At 51.5% G+C, this 19,148-nt stretch overlaps 1 protein-coding gene across 1 annotated transcript in view; it reads right to left on the bottom strand.

Annotated features, from left to right (window-relative positions):
* The window catches only part of LOC128685499 (axin interactor, dorsalization-associated protein), a 50,333-nt gene extending 41,439 nt beyond the window's left edge, over positions 1-8,894 (bottom strand). The window contains exon 1 of the mRNA XM_053772068.2: positions 8,819-8,894. The gene's annotated coding sequence lies outside the window, so the exon portion shown is untranslated. The remainder of the gene's footprint in view (positions 1-8,818) is intronic.
* Positions 8,895-19,148: the final 10,254 nt, after the last annotated feature.

The raw sequence follows: 19,148 nt of genomic DNA, 5'->3' as shown, positions 1-19,148 counted from the left end.
CAGCGTCAGGGAGGAATGTTCAGTGTCAAGGAGGAATGTTCAGTGTCAGGGAGGAATGTTCAGCGTCAGGGAGGAATGTTCAGTGTCAGGGAGGAATGTTCAGTGTCAGGGAGGAGTGTTCAGTGTCAGGGAGGAATGTCAAGTTTCACGGAGGAATATTCAGTGTCAGGGCGGAATGTTCAGTGTCAGGGAGGAATGTTCAGTGTCAGGGAGGAATGTTCAGTGTCAGGGAGGAATGTTCAGTGTCACGGAGGAATATTCAGCGTCAGGGAGGAGTGTTCAGTGTCAGGGAAAAATGTTCAGTGTCAAGGAGGAATGTTCAGTGTCAGGGAGGAATGTTCAGCGTCAGAGAGGAATGTTCAGTGTCAGGGAGGAATGTTCAGTGTCAGGGAGGAATGTCAAGTTTCACGGAGGAATATTCAGTGTCAGGGCGGAACGTTCAGTGTCAGGGAGGAATGTTCAGTGTCAGGGAGGAATGTTCAGTGTCAGGGAGGAATGTTCAGTGTCAGGGAGGAATGTTCAGTGTCAGGAGGAATGTTCAGTGTCAGGGCGGAATGTTCAGTGTCAGGGAGGAATGTTCAGTGTCAGGGAGGAATGTTCAGTGTCAGGGCGGAATGTTCAGTGTCAGGGAGGAATGTTCAGTGTCAGGGAGGAATGTTCAGTGTCAGGGAGGAATGTTCAGTGTCAGGGAGGAATGTTCAGTGTCAGGGAGGAATGTTCAGTGTCAGGGAGGATTGTTCAGTGTCAGGGAGGAATGTTCAGTGTCCGGGAGGAATGTTCAGTGTCAGGAATGTATGTTCAGTGTCACGTAGGAATGTTCAGTGTCAGGGCGGAATGTTCAGTGTCAGGGCGGAAAGTTGAGTGTCAGGGAGGAATGTTCAGTGTCAGGGAGGAATGTTCAGTGTCAGGGAGGAATGTTCAGTGTCAGGGAGGAATGTTCAGTGTCAGGGAGGAATGTTCAGTGTCAGGAATGAATGTTCAGTGTCAGGGAGGAATGTTCACTGTCAGGGAGGAATGTTCAATGTCACGTAGGAATGTTCAGTGTCAGGGAGGAATGTTCAGTGTCAGGGCGGAATGTTCAGTGTCAGGGAGGAATGTTCAGTGTCAGGGAGGAATGTTCAGTGTCAGGGAGGAATGTTCAGTGTCAGGGAGGAATGTTCAGTGTCAGGGAGGAATGTTCAGTGTCAGGAATGAATGTTCAGTGTCAGGGAGGAATGTTCAGTGTCAGGGAGGAATGTTCAATGTCAGGGAGGAATGTTCAATGTCAGGAATGAATGTTCAGTGTCACGGAGGAATGTTCAGTGTCACGGAGGAATGTTCAGTGTCAGGGAGGAATGTTCAGTGTCAGGAATGAATGTTCCGTGTCAGGAATGAATGTTCAGTGCCAGGAAGGAGTGTTCAGTGTCAGGAATGAATGTTCAGTGCCAGGAAGGAGTGTTCAGTGTCAGGAAGGAGTGTTCAGTGTCAGGAAGGAGTGTTCAGTGTCAGGGAGGAATGTTCAGTGTCAGGAATGAATGTTCCGTGTCAGGAATGAATGTTCAGTGTCAGGGAGGAGTGTTCAGTGTCAGGAAGGAATGTTCAGTGTCAGGAAGGAGTGTTCAGTGTCAGGAAGGAGTGTTCAGTGTCAGGAATGAATGTTCAGTGTCAGGAATGAATGTTCAGTGTCAGGAATGAATGTTCAGTGTCAGGAATGAATGTTCAGTGTCAGGGAGGAATGTTCAGTGTCAGGGAGGAGTGTTCAGTGTCAGGAATGAATGTTCAGTGTCAGGGAGGAATGTTCAGTGTCAGGAAGGAGTGTTCAGTGTCAGGGAGGAATGTTCAGTGTCAGAAAGGAGTGTTCAGTGTCAGGAATTAATGTTCAGTGTCAGGGAGGAATGTTCAGTGTCAGGAATCAATGTTCAGTGTCAGGGAGGAATGTTCAGTGTCGGGAAGGAGTGTTCAGTGTCAGGAAGGAGTGTTCAGTGTCAGGAAGGAGTGTTTAGTGTCAGGAATGAATGTTCAGTGTCAGGGAGGAGTGTTCAATGTCAGGGAGGAGTGTTCAGTGTCAGGGAGGAGTGTTCAGTGTCACGGAGGAGTGTTCAGTGTCAGGAAGGAGTGTTTAGTGTCAGGAATGAATGTTCAGTGTCAGGGAGGAGTGTTCAATGTCAGGGAGGAGTGTTCAATGTCAGGGAGGAATGTTCAGTGTCAGGGAGGAGTGTTCAGTGTCACGGAGGAGTGTTCAGTGTCACGGAGGAGTGTTCAGTGTCAGGGAGGAGTGTTTAGTGTCAGGAAGGAGTGTTCAGTGTCAGGGAGGAGTGTTCAGTGTCAGGAATGAGTGTTCAGTGTCAGGGAGGAGTGTTCAGTGTCAGGGAGAAGTGTTCAGTGTCAGGGAGGAGTGTTCAGTGTCAGGGAGGAGTGTTCAGTGTCAGGAAGGAGTGTTCAGTGTCAGGAAGGAGTGTTCAGTGTCAGGGAGGAGTGTTCAGTTTCAGGGAGGAGTGTTCAGTGTCAGGAAGGACTGTTCAGTGCCAGGGAGGAGTGTTCAGTGTCAGGGAGGAGTATTCAGTGTCAGGAAGGAGGGTTCAGTGTCAGGGAGGAATGTTCAGTGTCAGGGAGGAGTTTTCAGTGTCAGAAATGAATGTTCAGTGTCAGGGAGGAGTGTTCAGTGTCAGGAAGGAGGGTTCAGTGTCAGGGAGGAATGTTCAGTGTCAGGGAGGAGTGTTCAGTGTCAGGAATGAATGTTCAGTGTCAGGGAGGAGTGTTCAGTGTCAGGGAGGAGTGTTCAGTGTCAGGAAGGAGTGTTCAGTGTCAGGAATGAATGTTCAGTGTCAGGGAGGAGTGTTCAGTGTCAGGGAGGAGTGTTCAGTGTCAGGGAGGAGTGTTCAGTGTCAGGGAGGAGTGTTCAGTGTCAGGGAGGAGTGTTCAGTGTCAGGGAGGAGTGTTCAGTGTCAGGGAGGAGTGTTCAGTGTCAGGAATGAATGTTCAGTGTCAGGGAGGAGTGTTCAGTGTCAGGGAGGAGTGTTCAGTGTCAGGGAGGAGTGTTCAGTGTCAGGGAGGAGTGTTCAGTGTCAGGAATGAATGTTCAGTGTCAGGGAGGAGTGTTCAGTGTCAGGAATGAATGTTCAGTGTCAGGGAGGAGTGTTCAGTGTCAGGGAGGAGTGTTCAGTGTCAGGAATGAATGTTCAGTGTCAGGGAGGAGTGTTCAGTGTCAGGAATGAATGTTCAGTGTCAGGGAGGAATGTTCAGTGTCAGGAAGGAGTGTTCAGTGTCAGGAATGAATGTTCAGTGTCAGGGAGGAATGTTCAGTGTCAGGGAGGAGTGTTCAGTGTCAGGGAGGAATGTTCAGTGTCAGAAAGGAGTGTTCAGTGTCAGGAATTAATGTTCAGTGTCAGGGAGGAATGTTCAGTGTCAGGAATCAATGTTCAGTGTCAGGGAGGAATGTTCAGTGTCGGGAAGGAGTGTTCAGTGTCAGGAAGGAGTGTTCAGTGTCAGGAAGAAGTGTTTAGTGTCAGGAATGAATGTTCAGTGTCAGGGAGGAGTGTTCAATGTCAGGGAGGAGTGTTCAGTGTCAGGGAGGAGTGTTCAGTGTCACGGAGGAGTGTTCAGTGTCAGGAAGGAGTGTTTAGTGTCAGGAATGAATGTTCAGTGTCAGGGAGGAGTGTTCAATGTCAGGGAGGAGTGTTCAATGTCAGGGAGGAATGTTCAGTGTCAGGGAGGAGTGTTCAGTGTCACGGAGGAGTGTTCAGTGTCACGGAGGAGTGTTCAGTGTCAGGGAGGAGTGTTTAGTGTCAGGAAGGAGTGTTCAGTGTCAGGGAGGAGTGTTCAGTGTCAGGAATGAGTGTTCAGTGTCAGGGAGGAGTGTTCAGTGTCAGGGAGAAGTGTTCAGTGTCAGGGAGGAGTGTTCAGTGTCAGGGAGGAGTGTTCAGTGTCAGGAAGGAGTGTTCAGTGTCAGGAAGGAGTGTTCAGTGTCAGGGAGGAGTGTTCAGTTTCAGGGAGGAGTGTTCAGTGTCAGGAAGGACTGTTCAGTGCCAGGGAGGAGTGTTCAGTGTCAGGGAGGAGTATTCAGTGTCAGGAAGGAGGGTTCAGTGTCAGGGAGGAATGTTCAGTGTCAGGGAGGAGTTTTCAGTGTCAGAAATGAATGTTCAGTGTCAGGGAGGAGTGTTCAGTGTCAGGAAGGAGGGTTCAGTGTCAGGGAGGAATGTTCAGTGTCAGGGAGGAGTGTTCAGTGTCAGGGAGGAGTGTTCAGTGTCAGGAAGGAGTGTTCAGTGTCAGGAATGAATGTTCAGTGTCAGGGAGGAGTGTTCAGTGTCAGGGAGGAGTGTTCAGTGTCAGGGAGGAGTGTTCAGTGTCAGGGAGGAGTGTTCAGTGTCAGGGAGGAGTGTTCAGTGTCAGGGAGGAGTGTTCAGTGTCAGGAATGAATGTTCAGTGTCAGGGAGGAGTGTTCAGTGTCAGGGAGGAGTGTTCAGTGTCAGGGAGGAGTGTTCAGTGTCAGGAATGAATGTTCAGTGTCAGGGAGGAGTGTTCAGTGTCAGGAATGAATGTTCAGTGTCAGGGAGGAGTGTTCAGTGTCAGGAATGAATGTTCAGTGTCAGGGAGGAGTGTTCAGTGTCAGGGAGAAGTGTTCAGTGTCAGGAAGGAGTGTTCAGTGTCAGGAAGGAGTGTTCAGTATCAGGAAGGAGTGTTCAGTGTCAGGGAGGAGTGTTCAGTGTCAGGGAGGAGTGTTCAGTGTCAGGGAGGAATGTTCAGTGTCAGGAAGGAGTGTTCAGTGTCAGGAATGAATGTTCAGTGTCAGGAAGGAGTGTTCAGTGTCAGGAAGGATTGTTTAGTGTCAGGAGTGAATGTTCAATGACAGGAATGAATGTTCAGTGTCAGGAAGGAGTGTTCAATGTCAGGAAGGAGTGTTCAGTGTCAGGAAGGAGTGTTCAGTGTCAGAAAGGAGTGTTTAGTGTCAGGAATGAATGTTCAGTGTCAGGAATGAATGTTCCGTGTCAGGAAGGAGTGTTCAGTGTCAGAAAGGAGTGTTCAGTGTCAGGAATGAATGTTCAGTGTCAGGAATGAATGTTCAGTGTCAGGAAGGAGTGTTCAGTGTCAGGAAGGAGTGTTCAGTGTCAGGAAGGAGTGTTTAGTGTCAGGAAGGAGTGTTCAGTGTCAGGAAGGAGTGTTTAATGTCAGGGAGGAGTGTTTAATGTCAGGGAGGAGTGTTCAGTGTCAGGAAGGAGTGTTCAGTGTCAGGAAGGAGTGTTCAGTGTCAGGAAGGAGTGTTTAGTGTCAGGAAGGAGTGTTCAGTGTCAGGAAGGAGTGTTTAATGTCAGGGAGGAGTGTTTAATGTCAGGGAGGAGTGTTCAGTGTCAGGAAGGAGTGTTTAGCGTCAGGAAGGAGTGTTCAGTGTCAGGAAGGAGTGTTCAGTGTCAGGAAGGAGTGTTTAGTGTCAGGAATGAGTGTTTAGTGTCAGGAAGGAGTGTTCAGTGTCAGGAAGGAGTGTTCAGTGTCCTGAAGGAGTGTTCAGTGTCCTGAAGGAGTGTTCAGTGTCAGGAAGGAGTGTTCAGCGTCAGGAAGGAGTGTTTAGTGTCAGGAAGGAGTGTTCAGTGTCAGGAAGGAGTGTTCAGTGTCAGGAAGGAGTGTTCAGTGTCAGGAAGGAGTGTTCAGTGTCAGGGAGGAGTGCTCAGTGTCAGGAAGGAGTGTTTAGTGTCAGGAAGGAGTGTTCAGTGTCAGGAAGGAGTGTTCAGTGTCAGGAAGGAGTGTTCAGCGTCAGGAAGGAGTGTTCAGTGTCAGGGAGGAGTGCTCAGTGTCAGGAAGGAGTGTTCAGTGTCAGGAAGGAGTGTTCAGTGTCCGGAAGGAGTGTTCAGTGTCAGGAAGGAGTGTTTAGTGTCAGGAAGGAGTGTTCAGTGTCAGGAAGGAGTGTTCAATGTCAGGAAGGAGTGTTCAGTGTCAGGAAGGAGTGTTCAATGTCATTAAGGAGTGTTCAGTGTCATTAAGGAGTGTTCAGTGTCAGGAAGGAGTGTTCAGTGTCAGGATGGAGTGTTTAGTGTCAGGGAGGAGTGTTCAGTGCCAGGAAGGAGTGTTCAGTGTCAGGAAGGAGTGTTTAGTGTCATTAAGGAGTGTTCAGTGTCATTAAGGAGTGTTCAGTGTCAGGAAGGAGTGTTCAGTGTCAGGATGGAGTGTTTAATGTCAGGAAGGAGTGTTTAGTGTCAGGAAGGAGTGTTCAGTGTCAGGAAGGAGTGTTCAGTGTCAGGAAGGAGTGTTCAGTGTCATTAAGTAGTGTTCAGTGTCAGGAAGGAGTGTTCAGTGTCAGGAAGGAGTGTTTAGTGTCAGGGAGGAGTGTTCAGTGCCAGGAAGGAGTGTTCAGTGTCCTGAAGGAGTGTTCAGTGTCAGGAAGGAGTGTTTAGTGTCAGGAAGGAGTGTTCAGTGTCAGGGAGGAGTGCTCAGTGTCAGGAAGGAGTGTTCAGTGTCAGGAAGGAGTGTTCAGTGTCAGGAAGGAGTGTTCAGTGTCAGGAAGGAGTGTTTAGTGTCAGGAAGGAGTGTTCAGTGTTAGGAAGGAGTGTTCAGTGTTAGGAAGGAGTGTTCAGTGTCAGGAAGGAGTGTTTAGTGTCAGGAAGGAGTGTTCAGTGTCAGGAAGGAGTGTTTAGTGTCAGGAAGGAGTGTTCAGTGTTAGGAAGGAGTGTTCAGTGTTAGGAAGGAGTGTTTAGTGTCAGGAAGGAGTGTTTAGTGTCAGGAAGGAGTGTTCAGTGTCAGGAAGGAGTGTTCAGTGTCAGGAAGGAGTGTTCAGTGTCAGGGAGGAGTGTTCAGTGTCAGGAAGGAGTGTTCAGTGTCAGGAAGGAGTGTTTAGTGTCAGGGAGGAGTGTTCAGTGTCATTAAGGAGTGTTCAGTGTCAGGAAGGAGTGTTCAGTGTCAGGATGGAGTGTTTAATGTCAGGAAGGAGTGTTTAGTGTCAGGAAGGAGTGTTCAGTGTCAGGAAGGAGTGTTCAGTGTCAGGAAGGAGTGTTCAGTGTCATTAAGTAGTGTTCAGTGTCAGGAAGGAGTGTTCAGTGTCAGGAAGGAGTGTTAAGTGTCAGGGAGGAGTGTTCAGTGCCAGGAAGGAGTGTTCAGTGTCCTGAAGGAGTGTTCAGTGTCAGGAAGGAGTGTTTAGTGTCAGGAAGGAGTGTTCAGTGTCAGGGAGGAGTGCTCAGTGTCAGGAAGGAGTGTTCAGTGTCAGGAAGGAGTGTTTAGTGTCAGGAAGGAGTGTTCAGTGTCAGGAAGGAGTGTTTAGTGTCAGGAAGGAGTGTTCAGTGTCAGGAAGGAGTGTTCAGTGTCAGGAAGGAGTGTTCAGTGTCAGGAAGGAGTGTTTAGTGTCAGGAAGGAGTGTTCAGTGTTAGGAAGGAGTGTTCAGTGTTAGGAAGGAGTGTTCAGTGTCAGGAAGGAGTGTTTAGTGTCAGGAAGGAGTGTTCAGTGTCAGGAAGGAGTGTTCAGTGTCAGGAAGGAGTGTTCAGTGTCAGGAAGGAGTGTTCAGTGTCAGGAAGGAGTGTTCAGTGTCAGGAAGGAGTGTTTAGTGTCAGGAAGGAGTGTTCAGTGTTAGGAAGGAGTGTTCAGTGTTAGGAAGGAGTGTTCAGTGTCAGGAAGGAGTGTTTAGTGTCAGGAAGGAGTGTTCAGTGTCAGGAAGGAGTGTTCTCTTCGCATCTTTTCTGACACCTTCGGATCTAGCATCTTTAGCAATTGATTTCTGACCTTTCATAAAATTTACATCAGCACCTGTGTGTGTGTTGGTGATCCTTGTATGTGTTTGTGACTCAGGTACAGTTTCTGTGTATCCCAAAGATTTCAGGAAGTGCGGGGATGGCAGGAGTTCTAATATTAACCTGTGGTTCGTACGTCGGTTGCGTGCGGCCAACACTAATAGCCTGGTTGATCAGGCCCTGATCCACTATGAGGCCTGGTTACAGACCCGGCCGCGGGGGCGTTGACCCCCGAAACCCTCTCCAGGTATACTTCAGGTATGGTGAAACAAGGACTGGCGGGGCTGCTGGAATGTGTATGTAGCCGAGCACCACCTTGAGTAACATTACGCCTCGATCAGTGCTTTAATTTGTAAATGAGGGTCGATTATTAAAAATAAAGTGTTGTGAAAGAATGTCCCGTTATATGGAGGGGCCCGGAGCTGTACTTCATCACCTCCCCAACACAGGTTTGATATAAAATTAAGTTTTCTCGGTAAATACTCCCAGAGTCCACTGCCCTATTTGTTCTGTATTGAACTCCTTTACGCCGGGAAGCTTTGCTAACTGTTATTTTTTATGTATATGTGTAGGTATAGTGCATCATTATTGGCCGAGTGATGTGCTCGACAGTTGTCAGTTGTCTGTGGTTTGAGAGAAATAGGTGATTTACCTGTGAGGATTCGGAATTCTAGAGAGAAGGATTTTTTTTTTGTAGACTCTTCTAGTGCTTGTAAAAGTGCAAAGTGTAGTTTTTACTGAGGTTTAACTTAGTCAAAGTGCCATGGAGGGGCAATGCATTCTAAATAATAATAAATTTTTAAAGGGCAAAATTGTTTACAAATATTTTTTTTCGCAACGCTTATCATAATTACAACGTTGACGGGACACAAGGACTCAAATGAGAAGACGATTTCACAATACACTAGTTACAAGTTGTTGTAGTGGGAAGGATAGATTTGTAATGGGGTAGGTTGTCCGTAAGTAAGACTAGCAGCGCTGTGATCCTTGTACAGGTTTAGCGCTTAGTTTTGATTATTAAATAACAAGAAGGCACAATACAGATAACCCGCATATAGGAGAGGAGAGCTTACCACGACGGTCGTATGAGCGGGTTACTTGTGTTTTGATTAGTATTATTCTTATTGACTTACCTTCTGGTCGCAGGTCAGATGTTCGTAGTCAAATATTGCTCCTTTGGTGATATGACGATTCAGTCTGCAACACAAAGAAAATCAACATTATAGTTAAGTGCCGTCTTCAACATGTCTCGAGAAGAATGTTTGGTAAGTTGTCATCATACTTATAATGATACTTTGTCTTACTAATGATATTCCTTATAGCGTGAAAACGGAAGTCAGTATTATAATTTCTCTCATGTTCACATGGCTGAAATACTAAACGCAAGATTTGCATTATAAATAAAACTGTTGAAATTTCGTGCTTGAAGGCTCCATCACGACCCGCACGGGTCACTTGTAGGCTCCAACACTACCCACACAGGTTACTGGTAGGCTCCAACGCTACCCACACAGGTTACTGGTAGGCTCCAACGCTACCCACACAGGTTACTTGTAGGCTCCAACGCTACCCACACAGGTTACTGGTAGGCTCCAACGCTACCCACACAGGTTACTGGTAGGCTCCAACGCTACCCACACAGGTTACTTGTAGGCTCCAACGCTACCCACACAGGTTACTGGTAGGCTCCAACGCTACCCACACAGGTTACTGGTAGGCTTCAACACTACCCACACAGGTTACTGGTAGGCTCCAACACTACCCACACAGGTTACTGGTAGGCTTCATCACTACCCACACAGGTTACTGGTAGGCTTCAACACTACCCACACAGGTTACTTGTAGGCTCCAACGCTACCCACACAGGTTACTGGTAGGCTCCAACGCTACCCACACAGGTTACTGGTAGGCTCCAACACTACCCACACAGGTTACTGGTAGGCTCCAACACTACCCACACAGGTTACTGGTAGGCTTCAACACTACCCACACAGGTTACTGGTAGGCTTCAACACTACCCACACAGGTTACTTGTAGGCTCCAACGCTACCCACACAGGTTACTGGTAGGCTCCAACGCTACCCACACAGGTTACTGGTAGGCTTCAACACTACCCACACAGGTTACTGGTAGGCTCCAACACTACCCACACAGGTTACTGGTAGGCTTCAACACTACCCACACAGGTTACTGGTAGGCTTCAACACTACCCACACAGGTTACTTGTAGGCTCCAACGCTACCCACACAGGTTACTGGTAGGCTCCAACGCTACCCACACAGGTTACTGGTAGGCTTCAACACTACCCACACAGGTTACTGGTAGGCTCCAACACTACCCACACAGGTTACTGGTAGGCTTCAACACTACCCACACAGGTTACTGGTAGGCTTCAACACTACCCGCACAGGTTACTGGTAGGCTCCAACACTACCCGCACAGGTTACTGGTAGGCTCCAACACTACCCACACAGGTTACTGGTAGGCTTCAACACTACCCACACAGGTTACTGGTAGGCTCCAACACTACCCACACAGGTTACTGGTAGGCTCCAACACTACCCACACAGGTTACTGGTAGGCTTTAACACTACCCACACAGGTTACTGGTAGGCTCCAACACTACCCACACAGGTTACTGGTAGGCTCCAACGCTACCCACACAGGTTACTGGTAGGCTTTAACACTACCCACACAGGTTACTGGTAGGCTCCAACACTACCCACACAGGTTACTGGTAGGCTCCAACGCTACCCACACAGGTTACTGGTAGGCTCCAACACTACCCACACAGGTTACTGGTAGGCTCCAACACTACCCACACAGGTTACTGGTAGGCTCCAACACTACCCACACAGGTTACTGGTAGGCTCCAACACTACCCACACAGGTTACTGGTAGGCTTCAACACTACCCACACAGGTTACTGGTAGGCTTCAACACTACCCACACAGGTTACTGGTAGGTTCCAACACTACCCACACAGGTTACTGGTAGGCTCCAACACTACCCACACAGGTTACTGGTAGGCTTCAACACTACCCACACAGGTTACTGGTAGGCTCCAACACTACCCACACAGGTTACTGGTAGGCTCCAACACTACCCACACAGGTTACTGGTAGGCTTCAACACTACCCACACAGGTTACTGGTAGGTTCCAACACTACCCACACAGGTTACTGGTAGGCTTCAACACTACCCACACAGGTTACTGGTAGGTTCCAATACAGCTTCTTTTAAGCTCCAGTAGAGGTTGGCTTCAGCACCACTGAGGAGACTCGACCGTCCTTCAAGGTAGTTACCACCATCTTAACTACAAGCTCTGTATGGCGCCTTCGGATTTAGCGCTTCCCTATGATGGTAATGATAATACTAATAATAATAATAACTCTGGGAACAGCACATCTCTCATGGCACATCATTTATTTTACTTTCGTTTCATTAGTAATAATGTGTGGAGCCCCGCCCTCACAGCTCTCACCTCGGCCTGAATCTGTCATTACTTACCTTGATTCATCCTTTAACTGTCTCTTATTTCCACTTTTACTAACCCTCCTCCATTCATTGTTTATTCTCCTTTACCATCCTTACGTGCCCACTTTCATCATTACTAATATTTATCATTATATAACTTATTTTCCCTTTATCTTTCTTCACTCCTTTTCATCCTCCTTCACTTACACAAATGTTAACCTGGGTGAAGGTGTGACCTGGCAGACAACAGTCGTGTGACAACCTGGGTGAAGGTGTGACCTGGCAGACAACAGTCGTGTGACAACCTGGGTGAAGGTGCGACCTGGCAGACAACAGTCGTGTGACAACCTGGGTGAAGACGTGACCTGGCAGACAACAGTCGTGTGACTACCTGGGTGAAGACGTGACCTGGCAGACAACAGTCGTGTGACAACCTGGGTGAAGGTGCGACCTGGCAGACAACAGTCGTGTGACTACCTGGGTGAAGACGTGACCTGGCAGACAACAGTCGTGTGACAACCTGGGTGAAGGTGCGACCTGGCAGACAACAGTCGTGTGACTACCTGGGTGAAGACGTGACCTGGCAGACAACAGTCGTGTGACAACCTGGGTGAAGGTGCGACCTGGCAGACAACAGTCGTGTGACTACCTGGGTGAAGACGTGACCTGGCAGACAACAGTCGTGTGACAACCTGGGTGAAGGTGCGACCTGGCAGACAACAGTCGTGTGACTACCTGGGTGAAGGTGTGACCTGGCAGACAACAGTCGTGTGACAACCTGGGTGAAGGTGCGACCTGGCAGACAACAGTCGTGTGACAACCTGGGTGAAGGTGCGACCTGGCATACAACAGTCGTGTGACAACCTGGGTGAAGGTGTGACCTGGCAGACAACAGTCGTGTGACTACCTGGGTGAAGGTGCGACCTGGCAGACAACAGTCGTGTGACAACCTGGGTGAAGGTGTGACCTGGCAGACAACAGTCGTGTGACTACCTGGGTGAAGGTGTGACCTGGCAGACAACAGTGGTGTGACAACCTGGGTGAAGGTGTGACCTGGCAGACAACAGTCGTGTGACAACCTGGGTTAAGGTGCGACCTGGCAGACAACAGTCGTGTGACAACCTGGGTGAAGGTGTGACCTGGCAGACAACAGTCGTGTGACAACCTGGGTGAAGGTGCGACCTGGCAGACAACAGTCGTGTGACAACCTGGGTGAAGGTGCGACCTGGCAGACAACAGTCGTGTGACAACCTGGGTGAAGGTGTGACCTGGCAGACAACAGTCGTGTGACAACCTGGGTGAAGGTGCGACCTGGCAGACAACAGTCGTGTGACAACCTGGGTGAAGGTGCGACCTGGCAGACAACAGTCGTGTGACAACCTGGGTGAAGGTGCGACCTGGCAGACAACAGTCGTGTGACTACCTGGGTGAAGGTGTGACCTGGCAGACAACAGTCGTGTGACTACCTGGGTGAAGGTGCGACCTGGCAGACAACAGTCGTGTGACAACCTGGGTGAAGGTGCGACCTGGCAGACAACAGTCGTGTGACAACCTGGGTGAAGGTGTGACCTGGCAGACAACAGTCGTGTGACAACCTGGGTGAAGGTGCGACCTGGCAGACAACAGTCGTGTGACTACCTGGGTGAAGGTGTGACCTGGCAGACAACAGTCGTGTGGCAACCTGGGTGAAGGTGCGACCTGGCAGACAACAGTCGTGTGACAACCTGGGTGAAGGTGCGACCTGGCAGACAACAGTCGTGTGACAACCTGGGTGAAGGTGCGACCTGGCAGACAACAGTCGTGTGACAACCTGGGTGAAGGTGCGACCTGGCAGACAACAGTCGTGTGACAACCTGGGTGAAGGTGTGACCTGGCAGACAACAGTCGTGTGACAACCTGGGTGAAGGTGCGACCTGGCAGACAACAGTCGTGTGACAACCTGGGTGAAGGTGCGACCTGGCAGACAACAGTCGTGTGACAACCTGGGTGAAGGTGCGACCTGGCAGACAACAGTCGTGTGACAACCTGGGTGAAGGTGCGACCTGGCAGACAACAGTCGTGTGACAACCTGGGTGAAGGTGTGACCTGGCAGACAACAGTCGTGTGACAACCTGGGTGAAGGTGCGACCTGGCAGACAACAGTCGTGTGACAACCTGGGTGAAGGTGCGACCTGGCAGACAACAGTCGTGTGACAACCTGGGTGAAGGTGCGACCTGGCAGACAACAGTCGTGTGACAACCTGGGTGAAGGTGTGACCTGGCAGACAACAGTCGTGTGACTACCTGGGTGAAGGTGCGACCTGGCAGACAACAGTCGTGTGACTACCTGGGTGAAGGTGCGACCTGGCAGACAACAGTCGTGTGACAACCTGGGTGAAGGTGCGACCTGGCAGACAACAGTCGTGTGACAACCTGGGTGAAGGTGCGACCTGGCAGACAACAGTCGTGTGACAACCTGGGTGAAGGTGTGACCTGGCAGACAACAGTCGTGTGACTACCTGGGTGAAGGTGCGACTTGACAGACAACAGTCGTGTGACAACCTGGGTGAAGGTGCGACCTGGCAGACAACAGTCGTGTGACAACCTGGGTGAAGGTGTGACCTGGCAGACAACAGTCGTGTGACTACATGGGTGAAGGTGTGACCTGGCAGACAACAGTCGTGTGACAACCTGGGTGAAGGTGCGACCTGACAGACAACAGTCGTGTGACAACCTGGGTGAAGGTGTGACCTGGCAGACAACAGTCGTGTGACAACCTGGGTGAAGGTGTGACCTGGCAGACAACAGTCGTGTGACAACCTGGGTGAAGGTGTGACCTGGCAGACAACAGTCGTGTGACTACCTGGGTGAAGGTGCGACCTGGCAGACAACAGTCGTGTGACTACCTGGGTGAAGGTGCGACCTGGCAGACAACAGTCGTGTGACTACCTGGGTGAAGACGTGACCTGGCAGACAACAGTCGTGTGACAACCTGGGTGAAGGTGTGACCTGGCAGACAACAGTCGTGTGACAACCTGGGTGAAGGTGTGACCTGGCAGACAACAGTCGTGTGACTACCTGGGTGAAGGTGCGACCTGGCAGACAACAGTCGTGTGACTACCTGGGTGAAGGTGTGACCTGGCAGACAACAGTCGTGTGACAACCTGGGTGAAGGTGTGACCTGGCAGACAACAGTCGTGTGACTACCTGGGTGAAGGTGCGACCTGGCAGACAACAGTCGTGTGACTACCTGGGTGAAGGTGCGACCTGGCAGACAACAGTCGTGTGACAACCTGGGTGAAGGTGTGACCTGGCAGACAACAGTCGTGTGACTACCTGGGTGAAGGTGCGACCTGGCAGACAACAGTCGTGTGACTACCTGGGTGAAGGTGCGACCTGGCAGACAACAGTCGTGTGACAACCTGGGTGAAGGTGTGACCTGGCAGACAACAGTCGTGTGACAACCTGGGTGAAGGTGCGACCTGGCAGACAACAGTCGTGTGACAACCTGGGTGAAGGTGCGACCTGGCAGACAACAGTCGTGTGACAACCTGGGTGAAGGTGCGACCTGGCAGATAACAGTCGTGTGACTACCTGGGTGAAGGTGTGACCTGGAAGACAACAGTCGTGTGACTACCTGGGTGAAGGTGCGACCTGGCAGACAACAGTCGTGTGACAACCTGGGTGAAGGTGCGACCTGGCAGACAACAGTCGTGTGACAACCTGGGTGAAGGTGTGACCTGGCAGACAACAGTCGTGTGACAACCTGGGTGAAGGTGCGACCTGGCAGACAACAGTCGTGTGACAACCTTGGTGAAGGTGTGACCTGGCAGACAACAGTCGTGTGGCAACCTGGGTGAAGATGCGACCTGGCAGACAACAGTCGTGTGACAACCTGGGTGAAGGTGCGACCTGGCAGACAACAGTCGTGTGACAACCTGGGTGAAGGTGCGACCTGGCAGACAACAGTCGTGTGACAACCTGGGTGAAGGTGCGACCTGGCAGACAACAGTCGTGTGACAACCTGGGTGAAGGTGCGACCTGGCAGACAACAGTCGTGTGACAACCTGGGTGAAGGTGTGACCTGGCAGACAACAGTCGTGTGTCTACCTGGGTGAAGGTGCGACCTGGCAGACAACAGTCGTGTGACTACCTGGGTGAAGGTGCGACCTGGCAGACAACAGTCGTGTGACAACCTGGGTGAAGGTGTGACCTGGCAGACAACAGTCGTGTGACAACCTGGGTGAAGGTGAGCCCTGGCAGACAACAGTCGTGTGACAACCTGGGTGAAGGTGTGACCTGGCAGACAACAGTCGTGTGACTACCTGGGTGAAGGTGCGACCTGACAGACAACAGTCGTGTGACAACCTGGGTGAAGGTGCGACCTGGCAGACAACAGTCGTGTGACAACCTGGGTGAAGGTGTGACCTGGCAGACAACAGTCGTGTGACTACCTGGGTGAAGGTGTGACCTGGCAGACAACAGTCGTGTGACAACCTGGGTGAAGGTGCGACCTGGCAGACAACAGTCGTGTGACAACCTGGGTGAAGGTGTGACCTGGCAGACAACAGTCGTGTGACAACCTGGGTGAAGGTGTGACCTGGCAGACAACAGTCGTGTGACAACCTGGGTGAAGGTGTGACCTGGCAGACAACAGTCGTGTGACAACCTGGGTGAAGGTGCGACCTGGCAGACAACAGTCGTGTGACAACCTGGGTGAAGGTGCGACCTGGCAGACAACAGTCGTGTGACAACCTGGGTGAAGGTGTGACCTGGCAGACAACAGTCGTGTGACAACCTGGGTGAAGGTGCGACCTGGCAGACAACAGTCGTGTGACAACCTGGGTGAAGGTGCGACCTGGCAGACAACAGTCGTGTGACAACCTGGGTGAAGGTGCGACCTAGCAGACAACAGTCGTGTGACAACCTGGGTGAAGGTGTGACCTGGCAGACAACAGTCGTGTGACTACCTGGGTGAAGGTGCGACCTGGCAGACAACAGTCGTGTGACTACCTGGGTGAAGGTGCGACCTGGCAGACAACAGTCGTGTGACAACCTGGGTGAAGGTGCGACCTGGCAGACAACAGTCGTGTGACAACCTGGGTGAAGGTGCGACCTGGCAGACAACAGTCGTGTGACAACCTGGGTGAAGGTGTGACCTGGCAGACAACAGTCGTGTGACTACCTGGGTGAAGGTGCGACCTGACAGACAACAGTCGTGTGACAACCTGGGTGAAGGTGCGACCTGGCAGACAACAGTCGTGTGACAACCTGGGTGAAGGTGTGACCTGGCAGACAACAGTCGTGTGACTACCTGGGTGAAGGTGTGACCTGGCAGACAACAGTCGTGTGACAACCTGGGTGAAGGTGCGACCTGACAGACAACAGTCGTGTGACAACCTGGGTGAAGGTGTGACCTGGCAGACAACAGTCGTGTGACAACCTGGGTGAAGGTGTGACCTGGCAGACAACAGTCGTGTGACAACCTGGGTGAAGGTGTGACCTGGCAGACAACAGTCGTGTGACTACCTGGGTGAAGGTGCGACCTGGCAGACAACAGTCGTGTGACTACCTGGGTGAAGGTGCGACCTGGCAGACAACAGTCGTGTGACTACCTGGGTGAAGACGTGACCTGGCAGACAACAGTCGTGTGACAACCTGGGTGAAGGTGTGACCTGGCAGACAACAGTCGTGTGACAACCTGGGTGAAGGTGTGACCTGGCAGACAACAGTCGTGTGACTACCTGGGTGAAGGTGCGACCTGGCAGACAACAGTCGTGTGACTACCTGGGTGAAGGTGTGACCTGGCAGACAACAGTCGTGTGACAACCTGGGTGAAGGTGTGACCTGGCAGACAACAGTCGTGTGACTACCTGGGTGAAGGTGCGACCTGGCAGACAACAGTCGTGTGACTACCTGGGTGAAGGTGCGACCTGGCAGACAACAGTCGTGTGACAACCTGGGTGAAGGTGTGACCTGGCAGACAACAGTCGTGTGACTACCTGGGTGAAGGTGCGACCTGGCAGACAACAGTCGTGTGACTACCTGGGTGAAGGTGCGACCTGGCAGACAACAGTCGTGTGACAACCTGGGTGAAGGTGTGACCTGGCAGACAACAGTCGTGTGACTACCTGGGTGAAGGTGCGACCTGGCAGACAACAGTCGTGTGACTACCTGGGTGAAGGTGTGACCTGGCAGACAACAGTCGTGTGACAACCTGGGTGAAGGTGTGACCTGGCAGACAACAGTCGTGTGACTACCTGGGTGAAGGTGCGACCTGGCAGACAACAGTCGTGTGACTACCTGGGTGAAGGTGCGACCTGGCAGACAACAGTCGTGTGACTACCTGGGTGAAGGTGTGACCTGGCAGACAACAGTCGTGTGACTACCTGGGTGAAGGTGTGACCTGGCAGACAACAGTCGTGTGACTACCTGGGTGAAGGTGCGACCTGGCAGACAACAGTCGTGTGACTACCTGGGTGAAGGTGCGACCTGGCAGACAACAGTCGTGTGACTACCTGGGTGAAGGTGTGACCTGGCAGACAACAGTCGTGTGACTACCTGGGTGAAGGTGCGACCTGGCAGACAACAGTCGTGTGACTTCCTGGGTGAAGGTGTGACCTGGCAGACAACAGTCGTGTGACTACCTGGGTGAAGGTGTGACCTGGCAGACAACAGTCGTGTGACTACCTGGGTGAAGGTGTGACCTGGCAGACAACAGTCGTGTGACTACCTGGGTGAAGGTGTGACCTGGCAGACAACAGTCGTGTGACTACCTGGGTGAAGGTGTGACCTGGCAGACAACAGTAGTGTGACTACCTGGGTGAAGGTGTGACCTGGCAGACAACAGTCATGTGACTACCTGTGTGAAGGTGTGACCTGGCAGACAACAGTCGTGTGACTACCTGGGTGAAGGCGTGACCTGGCAGACAACAGTCGTGTGACTACCTGGGTGAAGACGTGACCTGGCAGACAACAGTCGTGTGACTACCTGGGTGAAGGTGTGACCTGGCAGACAACAGTCGTGTGACTACCTGGGTGAAGGCGTGACCTGGCAGACAGCAGTCGTGTGACTACCTGGGTGAAGGTGTGACCTGGCAGACAACAGTCGTGTGACTACCTGGGTGAAGGTGTGACCTGGCAGACAGTCGTGAGTGTGACTACCTGGGTGAAGGTGTGACCTGGCAGACAACAGTCGTGATTGTGACTACCTGGGTGAAGGTGTGACCTGACAGACAACAGTCGTGTGACAACCTGGGTGAAGGTGCGACCTGGCAGACAACAGTCGTGTGACAACCTGGGTGAAGGTGTGACCTGGCAGACAACAGTCGTGTGACAACCTGAGTGAAGATGTGACCTGGCAGACAACAGTCGTGAGTGTGACAACCTGGGTGAAGGTGCGACCTGGCAGACAACAGTCGTGAGTGTGACAACCTGGGTGAAGGTGCGACCTGACTGCAGACAGACAGTCGTGTGTGTGACAACCTGGGTGAAGTTGTGACCTGGCAGACAACAGTCCTGAGTGTGACTACCTGGGTGAAGGTGTGACCTGGCAGACAACAGTCGTGAGTGTGACTACCTGGGTGAAGGTGTGACCTGGCAGACAACAGTCGTGAGTGTGACAACCTCGGTGAAGGTGTGACCTGTCAGACAACAGTCATGAGTGTGACTACCTGGGTGAAGGTGTGACCTGGCAGACAACAGTCGTGAGTGTGACAACCTGGGTGAAGGTGTGACCTGGCAGACAACAGTCATGAGCGTGACTACTTGGGTGAAGATGTGACCTGGCAGTCGTGAATGTGACAACCTGACAGACAACAGTTGTGTGACAACCTGGGTGAAGATGTGACCTGGCAGACAACAGTCGTGAGTGTGACAGCCTGAGTGAAGATGTGACCTTTCAGACAACAGTCGTGAGTGTGACAACCTGGGTGAAGGTGTGACCCGGCAGATAACAGTTGTGAGTGTGACTACCTGGGTGAAGGTGTGACCTCGCAGACAACAGTC

Source organism: Cherax quadricarinatus, chromosome 1 (genome assembly GCF_038502225.1).
Source record: "Cherax quadricarinatus isolate ZL_2023a chromosome 1, ASM3850222v1, whole genome shotgun sequence".
NCBI lineage: Eukaryota > Metazoa > Arthropoda > Malacostraca > Decapoda > Parastacidae > Cherax > Cherax quadricarinatus.
The sequence above is the reverse complement of the archived record's forward strand: the minus strand, read 5'-3'. Positions and strand labels throughout refer to the sequence as shown.